At 34.7% G+C, this 10,417-nt stretch overlaps 1 long non-coding RNA gene across 1 annotated transcript; it reads right to left on the bottom strand.

The window, feature by feature from the left end:
• Positions 1 to 2,013: 2,013 nt before the first annotated feature.
• Positions 2,014 to 4,965, bottom strand: LOC149259662 (uncharacterized). Its single transcript, XR_016247588.1, has 2 exons — positions 4,560 to 4,965; positions 2,014 to 2,443 (listed from the first exon to the last, which is right to left on the bottom strand). It is a non-coding gene; the product is annotated as an uncharacterized LOC149259662 (long non-coding RNA).
• Positions 4,966 to 10,417: the final 5,452 nt, after the last annotated feature.

The raw sequence follows: 10,417 nt of genomic DNA, 5'->3' as shown, positions 1-10,417 counted from the left end.
TATTATATTCTTTTATGTAATTTGACCCAATGAAAATATTTAACAAGACAAAACTTTATTTTTATTATATTTTTTTATTTTTATTTTTATTTTTATGTAATAAAATGAAATGATATTTTAACATCCACAAGACTAAAAATCATCTATGGGACCATTCAATCATTTTCTTATTCAAATTGATGATGAGTTGGCCCAACCTTGGAACAATCCCCTCGCTTAAAACACTGTCAAAAATGTCAAGAAACCGATGCTAACATATTCTCATAACTTTCTCTAATGTCTTTGAACACATCAAATTTCAAAATGAAATGTTTTTCCAATTCTAGTGCTCGAGACATGCAAAATGTACACACTTGTTCTTCCCAAGCTTCTTTAAACATTTTCCACCGTCTTGTTTCACACTGAAATTGATGCAAGTTGGTTCTTAATTGAGCAATAAAAACCTTTGCCTTCACGGAATGTTAGCTCCAATGAACTCTTTTTGTTGTAGATCACAGGTAGGGTTGAATTCCTCAATGTAGTATTTATTTCTCCTAGCTTAGTAAAAATGTTTAATAAGACATAGCAAGACAAGACATTACAAGACTAGGCTAGAGAGCACCTCTAGGCACAATAATCACTAATAAACAAATAAACGTATCGATACTTTTTAAAATTTATATAACAGATATGTCATTTTCTATATTAAAACCATCTCAGGATTACTTGCTTATGTTTGCCAAGTGGCAAGCTTTTGCCTAGCCACTAATTAAAGTTCAATTTCATTGTAGAACACACCATCTGATAAAAAACTTGGGCAAGAGCTAACGGGCATACTATAGGGCATTAAATGCCCAGCTACATGCGCCCCGTTAGCTCTTTAACACAGGCACGCGTGTTTTTTATTTATCTATCACCACACGCGCGTGTTAATGAGCTAACAGAGCTCATGTAGCCTGGCATTTAATGCCCTATAGTATGGCCGTTAGCTCTTGCCAAAAACTTGGATTCTCTAAAATATTCCACAGGGGTGCATGTTTCATCCACGTATCTCAAAACAGGCTGCTAGTAGAGTCACTATAAGTCACTTCTATGATGAAGATGTATCAACGAAAAACAAACTTCTGAATAGTTCACTCTACCATTTCAACTGCCGGAGATGAAAACTGGTTTTATCCCATTTTATGAAGATGCCTGTAATAAGCAGACATTTTTTCTTGTTTATGGGGAAATATGTTGCAACAAAGTTAACAACCCGAACTCTTATCTCACGAGAGGGACATCTCTATGCATTCTTTTTTTAACTTCTTTCACTGCTGCAACTCTTGCAGTATTGCAGTAGTGGCTACTTTGGTGGCAGCCGCAACATCTTTGTTGACCCTTTCATCAACTCTTGGCACTTCAAATGCTTTTGCTGCTGCATGTCTTGCTTCCTGAAAAAAACGGTTAGAAACATATCTCTTTTCTACACAAACAAAGGGGGTGAATTAATAAGTGGACAACTCAATGACTTTAATGAGTTTATTTATTTCCAGAGAGGTAAAGCTCTGCCTACTCACTTCCTTTTTAGAAATTTGGCAATCTAGGTCAAAAACTTCCATGGTCAAAAGTTCTAGTCAATAAGGTGAGAATATAACTTTAAAAACTTTATACCAGATATAGGAAAGAATTTACACTGGAAAGTAGTGTTTTTGGAAAAGAATTATTTATGGAATTTTCTAGTTTTGTTTTAAGTTTTCTAATTATGGTTTCCATCTTAAATCTTGTTTAGTGTTTTTGGAAAACCTTTATAGTTTTGTTTTAAGTTTTTAATTTAAACTTCCATTTTAATATAATTCTTTATCAGCATAATTTTGGTGGTCAAATTACACTATAATATTAAGTTTAATGTTTTAATTTATAATATTTCAGAAGTAACACTAACCTACGTTTGTTTTTTGGGGTAGAGAAAAGACTTTCATTAATCGGAACAATTGGGAATTACATGGCAGATTACGAAATTCTGCCTGGTGTTTCATTTGGTAAACCAGACCAAATCCAAAATTGAATTCTCAATAGAAAAGAGTGTCATAAATAAAAAGTAACAATAAAAAACTAGAAATATAACTACTGAGATGTGGTCCAGCTGGCCAAGTACAAAAGTAAAACTAAACATAGATAATAGGTCTGTGAGGTTGAGGGTTTTGAATCAGATCCCGATGGTGTCAGCTGGATTTGTTGTGGATCTGCTATGCATGCCTCACTCCCTTGGTTAGTCCCGACTGAAAATTATGAGTACTGGAAATCTGTAGCACACCACAATGCCCGTGTCTAGATTGTGTTTCACTATTTATAAATGTATACATTTTAGAACCGTGCTTTTGCTCTCAGTGCACCTTCATATCTATGTCCATTCGCAAAGTCGTAAACTCCAAAGCCATGCATTTTGTCCACAAAATACTCCTCTGCGTATGCATCTCCATTTCTGCATCCAAACAAGTTCTTATCATCTCAAATTTTACAACAAGAAAATTATATAAAAACATTTTCCAATGCTTTTAAAAAAACTAATATGAACATTTATATATCAACAAGCATCAATAACAAAAAATGTGAGAAAACATGGGCATGATAACCAGCATCCAGTTTAGCATCCCCTTCTGGTTAGTTTCAGCTCCTGTGGAGTGGATGCTTAAACCAAGTAAACCAATATACTTGGTCAAGGACAAAATAAAATCCACTGAAACATTGATTTGTCAGCAAAGATCAAATGAGAGCAGAACAGATTATAAAGCTTAATAAAAAAGGCCAGCACACTATCACTATCAAATACAATGAAACCGAGAATTTAACACGAGTGAGTCCAAACCTTAGCAACTAACATTCGCATCACATAGAAGAAAATAGCAGAGAGTTTTTAAACCATCATTTGGGAACTCACCCAGGAAGATGGCATTCAAGACAGGGGAATGGCATAATGGACAGACTTCTGAAGATGGCAGTCAGCCGATCCCTAAAAGATAGAAAAAATAAAGTTCTACAACAAAAATTCATTATGCAACCAGAAAAACATAACTGAATTGGTAGTTTCCAAAGTCCATGCTTAACCCACAAACTCTCCAACATACTGACTGCCATCTTCAGAAGCCTGTCCATTATGCCATTCCCCTGTGTAAAATATACACACACCATACAATGCTTCAGACCCTCCCTGTATTAGTCTCGGTAACGGTTACAATGAGCCCAAGTCCCAACACCACCGCCATCATACTTGCCATTAACCCAATCACCCTCGTATCTTCCATTGACATAATAATAATAAACTCCACTTCCATCATACTTGTCATTAAGCCAATCACCTTCGTATCTTCCGTTGACATCATAATAAACAACACCACTTCCGGAGCACTTCCCTGATAAAACTCCCCCTCATACACATCACCATTGCTATACACCTCAACCCTTCCTTCACATGCTGCTTTTTTCACACTTGGTCTTAGAGCCAATGGTACATGTCACAGTGGGATTTGTGTTTCTCATCACCCAAGAATGCAAATCGACCCAATGGCTTCACCCATGAAGCAGCCAAGCAACCCCAACTCTGACCCAGGCTCTAACCCCTGAACAACCTCATGGAAGGGAGCCTCAACCCAAGCCTCAATTCAGGGAAAGCGATTTTCAATGAAATTACAACTGCGATCACAAAAACTAGGGCAGATAAGGAATCGTAAAATAGACCTAGAACAAGATCGTGCAATGCAAAAGTCGAATCCCAGCTGCGGTTTTGCACTCATATAAAACCAGATGCAGGGAACCGAAACCACCACCACAGGAGAAAGCAGGAGCTAAAACCTAAAACCACATAGTTTTCTCCAGTTGTATGTCTGCATATCCGATCCCCTTCTGGGCCATTTGGTGGTTTTCGAGTAGCCTTCACTGGTATTCCCTTTCTCAAGGGAAGAGAAGCTGTCTATCCCGGATTTGATAGTGGGCGAGCGTAAAAGCAAACTGGGTGTCCAACGTGAGGGGTGAAATTTGAATTTGGGAGGTCTCTTGACGCGGCAGTTGGAGCTGGAGCTGGAGAGTGGCAGTGCAGCATTAATAGACATCGCCTGGGGCTAGACGACGAGAGTCCGAGGCTGGACAATGGGACTCGGAGGCAACGCCGGCCCACCGGCGTAAGCTATGAGATTGTTTGGAAGATCTGGCATGTATTTTTTCTCCCTCTTTATTTATGATAAAAAATATAATTAAATTTAGAGGTAACAGTTTAATCGCTTACTATACATCTCAATCCGCTGAGCCCCTGATCTGCTAGAGAATATTGAGGCAAAAAGCACCACCGGGCAAAACAGCCCTGCACGGCCCCCGGAAAGGAAGAAAAAAATGATGTTATTTTCCATTATTATTGACCCACCTGCAAAGGCAAGGTCATATCACAGAAAGCATTCCCAAACAACCATGATTACAAACAACAAATAGATAAAATCCCAATAATCCAGGTCATATCACAGAAAGCATTCCCAAACAACCATGATTACAAACAACAAATAGATAAAATCCCAATAATCCAGGGTTCGAATCCTGTGACGAAACTTAACTGTAAAGAATATGAAATGATCAGAACCTGGCCTCCTATCACGATTCGTAGAGCTATGGCACAATCTTCACTATAAGCGGTATGCCAAGCCGCTACCATAACTTTCGTGCAATCAATACTCCATCGTTAAGATCCTGAGTTTTTTGTGTGTCTCCAGATTTGTAAGGTTGTGCAAACATTTTGACTTGTATTTTGGTGTAAACATTTTGATTCAAAACATTTACCCCAAAATACGAAGTCCAAATATTTACATCACATTACACATAAAAACAAAATCTCAACACAATGGGAGAGAAGAAACTACAACTTCAAAATGCAAAACCTAAAAACCCTAACACAACATTGCACGACATTTCACCTGCAGATCACAAGAATGCAGAATAACTCTGCCATAGCACTTGAATTTAAAGAAATAGAAGGCGGGAATGAAGAGTCAATGAAATCAAATACCTCCCCCTTGGCACGCGGATTTGAAGAATCCGCTTACGACGGCCTAATGAATCAACGGGCAGGGAAGATTATGCGGGTAAAGTGCAGAAATCTAATGGTGCAAATTGACTTGTTGCTTTGGTACCCTAAATGTAAGTTTCAAAGACAAATAGGTGTTTTGGGAGTTGCGATTTTTTGGAGATTCCGGTGACGGAATCCAGCGGAAGAAATTGAGATTAAATCATGATTTGTTGCAGTTAAAATGGTTTTTTAACTGCATGTTTGGATTCAGCACCGTGAAAAACCCGTGGACGCTTTGATTGTGCAGAAACTAGCTATCAAACATGGGATTCCAATAAATTGCTGCCGGATTTTCACCGGAAAAACCTGCCGGAAAGGCTTTCAAAAAATCGCGTTATAGACAACTGTGGTGTTTTGTGTGGTTTTTTTTTTTTTTTTTTCCGAAAATAGGTTTTATATAGTTTTAATTTAGAATTTTTTAATGATATTAAATTAATAATATTTTTGTTTTTATTAATGGTTAAAATTTATTGTAAATAGTTTTTTTTCTTCTTAAATTAATTGGATTAATTAAAAAATGTGATACAGGAAGTGGTTTTTTCACTGGGCAACAGGTGAGCAGGATGGAATTTAACGGGTAAATTTCTCGTCATGGAGTGATTTGCTTGTTAAATATGGTCAATTTTTTTGGAAAACGGTCACTATTCTTTGTTAAAATTGTAAAAATGAGGTGAGAGGTGTGAAAATAAGTAAATTTGACAAGTTTATTTTCAAATTCCAACCTTGTCACTCTCTCGCGAGGGGAACAGAGGAGCAATTTAGTCTCGTGATTACTAGATGGATGGTAGAAATTTAGTCTCCATAGAATATGCCAATGTATTTATATTAGTGTTCACAAACGAAAGGTTAAAGGCTAAAGCTTTATCTCCAAATTAGTTATGCTCTTGAAATTAATTTATTTAAAATTAATTAATTAAAGAATATATCATATCAACCTGTGGCATATTGAGTATTTGGTATTGATAAGTCATGGTATTATAATAAAAGTTATTTACAAATTAAGAATTTCCATGGTGACGTTGTGGCATATTGAGTATTTGGTATTGATAAGTCATGGTATTATAATAAAAGTTATTTACAAATTAAGAATTTCCATGGTGAAGTGGTCAAATCTTTATGGTTAAGAATATTGATTAAATCATATAATAATTCTTTTAATCATAATGATGATGATGATGCTATAATTTATTATAACTTCAGGGCTTTTTTCAATTTGAGCAATGTGAGATATATTGTGAAGTAAGTGATTTGATTTATCATGGATTGATGGTCATTTGATAGACATCAAAAATACTTATCTCATGTACCGGTCATATTTCAATTTGAGCATTGTGAGATATATTGTGAAGTAAGTGATTTGATTTATCATGGATTGATGGTCATTTGATAGACATCAAAATATTTATCTCATGTACTGTTCATATATATTTTTAAATTATTATTATTGTTATTAATTAAAAATAATAATATATTTTTATATGGTTTGCTAGTATAAACATAAGTTATAGTTTGTTGGGCATATGGTATAAACCCATGGTATCGTAACAAAGTTTATTTATAGATCAAGAATCTCCATGATTAAGAATCTTCTTACATTTATATATTATTATTTTTATTAATAATAATAATAATAACTTAAAATAAAATTGTCTTTTATGATTTTTATTTAATTTTGCCAATATGATATGTATATGAGATAAGTTTTTTGATGTATATCAAATTTACTAAAATTATTTAATCTATATGGTTGGATTAGTATTAATTAATATAAAAAAATTTACCACTAATTATTATTTGGTCAAAAATAATATTATTATATATGCATAATTTAATTAATAAATGAAATAGCTCAATTTTATTTAAATTTAATACAAATTTTTAAAACAATAAATTTAAGTTATTTAATTTTCAAATTTTTAGGGAGTTTTTCAAAATACTAAATATTAAATCTAAAGCTTTTTTAGTTTGTTAGAGAACCATGTGTTTATGGTTACTTCTATTTAATCATTAAATGTAAAAAATTGATATTGTTTAGAAGTTATCTGAGCACTTCATTGTATTATTTCAAAGAGTATTGTATTAGTGCTTATTATATTATTTCAAAGAGGATTCTATTTTTAATATAGTAAAGAATAGATAATTAACTTAATGTTTATTTATTAATTGAGATAAAAGAGGGTTCGAAAGTGAGTCATTTTTAATAAAATTTATTTAGGTTTTGTAGAAATTTAAGGGAAGAAATAGTGAGAAATCTTATTTCATAAAATAAATTACCAATCCTCTTCATTTACACTTACACTTTTACTACTTAATAAATGAAAGTACAAATTTCAAAGGCCTTTTATCATTTCAAGAATACATAGGCATTCAAATTGGTCATCGGCGTTTTCAAAATCAATCTTTATGAAAAAGGCATCTAAAGTTAAGGCTCATGCTCATTCCACGCCTTCTTTTATACAATGATATTATTTGGCATAGTGTGGTTTAGCTTGATAATTTTAGGCAAAAAAAATTTGTATGTAAAACTAATGGTTTGATTAAAAAATTGTACGAAATAATTAAGAAGAGTAGTAAATTTCTAACTTATAAACAATTAAGATTTTGATGATATCTTAATTAATGTTACATCAAATAATTGTTTTTGTATTGTCTTAGTATAAACATGTAACTAGTAATACATTACAATGATGTAGAATTATTATAATACTCAAATTTTTGGTTGCTTTTTACAATATTGTGTGTCGGGTTTTCATGTTGGGATATATATAACATATCAAGTTTTTTAAACCTTAATTAAGGTTATAGGGTGTCCAAACATGACCTCTTAGGTTACTTTAAGGAAGTGGATTTTTCGATTTTTTTCCTTTAATCACCTCAAAAATTATTTCTAAGACTACTATCATAATATATTTGTTGAGAGCCTTCCAATGATATAAATTTCACTTGATTTTGAGCTATAGATAAAAATTTATGCCTATGTTGTGTGGCTTTTTGTAACACCCCAGCCCAGATTTACCGACTTTTCCCTACATGTCAAGGTAAACACGAGTTGAGAGTTACTATGCATGACCCAACCTCCAAGATTCAATGATGAAAATGGGGTCCACTTACCCAAAATTCATTGTAAAACACCCAAAAACACATTATCATTCTGATAACAGTCTATGTTTCCCTAGTGATCATATTCCTAGACTGGAACTGATTCTCAATTTTGTATTGCCTCCCAATCGCATGCATGCAGGCTTGTCAGTGTGGCCAGAGGGCTCCAGCACAACCCATGCTTCGCGCAGATGTGGCTGAAATTTCCCAGTTAAGACAATGTGGCCGGGGACTTCATCCCATAAATTTAAGGCCAACCTTCAAGCCAACTACTCAGATCTGCCCAGAACTTCGTCAACAAGGTTCCCGAGTCTTCATGACTTGTTTCTAAGCTATGTTCTTACTCAAGCTTGCCTAGAACAATTTATTCAATTTTACAAACATATAATGATCGTGGTACTTGTAGGTTTGAATGCATAATTCATTCACTATTTCATTAGTTCCATCAGATGTTCATCAAGAAGTCTTGTTGCCCTCTCACAACAGTTGTGTTAAACACGTATTAGCCCATACATCCATATAGACCATCCAAGATCCTATCAACCATGAGTAAGATCAATAACAAGAGTACCTCATATCATAAGAAATATACCATGCATATAACAAGCATTTAACCATAATGATGTCATGACAAACCAATCACATAAACAACACATTAAATCAAAACTTGTACTCATTGATCCAATTAAGGAATAACATGTATACTCATATGCATAGTACCAACCAAGTCAGGGGCTTCCACATACCACCTAATCATAGATTGGGTTGAACCAGTTCTTTTTTCCAACTCAATCACCCCCGTGCCATGTTCCAAGCATGAATGTGGGATCACATGGGATAAACCAAAACATAACCAAACAGGGAATCTAGAGGAAACCACCTCCACCCTCAAGCCACAGTGATTTCACCTAAACCGGTCCAGAAATCACTAAAACCAATACAAGCTTGGATGCCTCAGAATTTCTTCACCATACCCAAAGGAATTTTCCTATCTCCACCCACCTGTCAAAGGCTTACCCGGAGAAAACCATCTCCACCTTCAACCCTTGGGATTTTCCTGAGACCACCTCAACCAGGATCCAAAATCTATTGGCAATCCAAAGCTCAACCAAATAGGGAACCCACTACATCATGGCTATCCAGGAAATGGCATAAGGCAAGGTTATACATGATTGTCACTCCAAGCAAATCCCATGCCAATGACAACAAAAATGACCAGAAAACCAATGCATGAACCATGCATTCAAATGACAGTGAGATAATCAAACATGCACATTGTTACCTGCAAAAATCCTCTTGTTTGTTGCTCTTTTCTTTTTCCTCTTCTGCCCTTGCTAACTATTATTCCAATCTTCCTCTTGGCTGCCACACGAATTCCCCTTTCCGTTGCTTGCTTTCCTTGCTTGTTCCTCCATGTGTCTTGCTTATGTTCCTTGTATTCCTTGCGTCCAAGTGTTGTCTCTTGCAGTAGTGTTCTCTCTCCTTCTTCCTCTCTTTTTGCTAAGAGTATCCTAGAATGTTCTCTCTCCAATTTCTTTTCATTTTCCTTTTCTTTTTCTTCATTTTCCCTTATATGTGTATTCTTTCACTATTTTTATCCTTTTCTTATCTCTTCCTCTTCCCCACTTGTTGAAATGGAATTTCTTTCATTTTCCTTTATTTGTTTTGCATTTTTGCCTCATGTCCTTGTTGTCCTATAATAATTAATTTTCCATTTATCACCTTTTGCCTCTTGCCAATGCCAATTTTCATAGCCATTAAATAATAAACCACAAGTGGATCCCAATGTAATGATTTTCCCCTCATTTAGCTTGGAATATGTGTCCCATGAACTTGGTTTGAGTTTGCTTTTATAATATCCACACATTATTTATTTGTCTAAGTTGTGCAAGAACATAATCTTCAAAATGGTGAAGATGTTCGTAAGTAAAGTTGATATGATAAGCATGATGAAGAAAAGTGATATGAATGATGATGGTCATGATAACTCTTATAAGAAGGATGGAAGCCATGAAAAATTCTACGATGTCAGAAGTGGAGCTCCCTAAGTTAAGAGGGAGCTTGGATGAAAGAAATATCCCTGATTTGAGAGGGAGCTTGGATGAAAGGAATCTCCCTAGTTAAGAGGGAGGTCATATAATAGTCATGATGGACACCTTGAAACAAGAAATTTGAGAATGTATTTTGAGGGGTTGTTGAGATAAGAAGATCCATATCTATTTATGTTGTTGCGTGTGAAGTAGGAAAGGA

This window comes from Pinus tabuliformis, chromosome 6 (assembly GCF_031772625.1).
Source record: "Pinus tabuliformis cultivar Carrire ecotype Pingquan chromosome 6, CPIR1, whole genome shotgun sequence".
NCBI classification, from domain to species: Eukaryota; Viridiplantae; Streptophyta; class Pinopsida; order Pinales; family Pinaceae; genus Pinus; species Pinus tabuliformis.
Note: the sequence above shows the minus strand (reverse complement) of the source record. Positions and strands in the feature narration are given on the sequence as shown.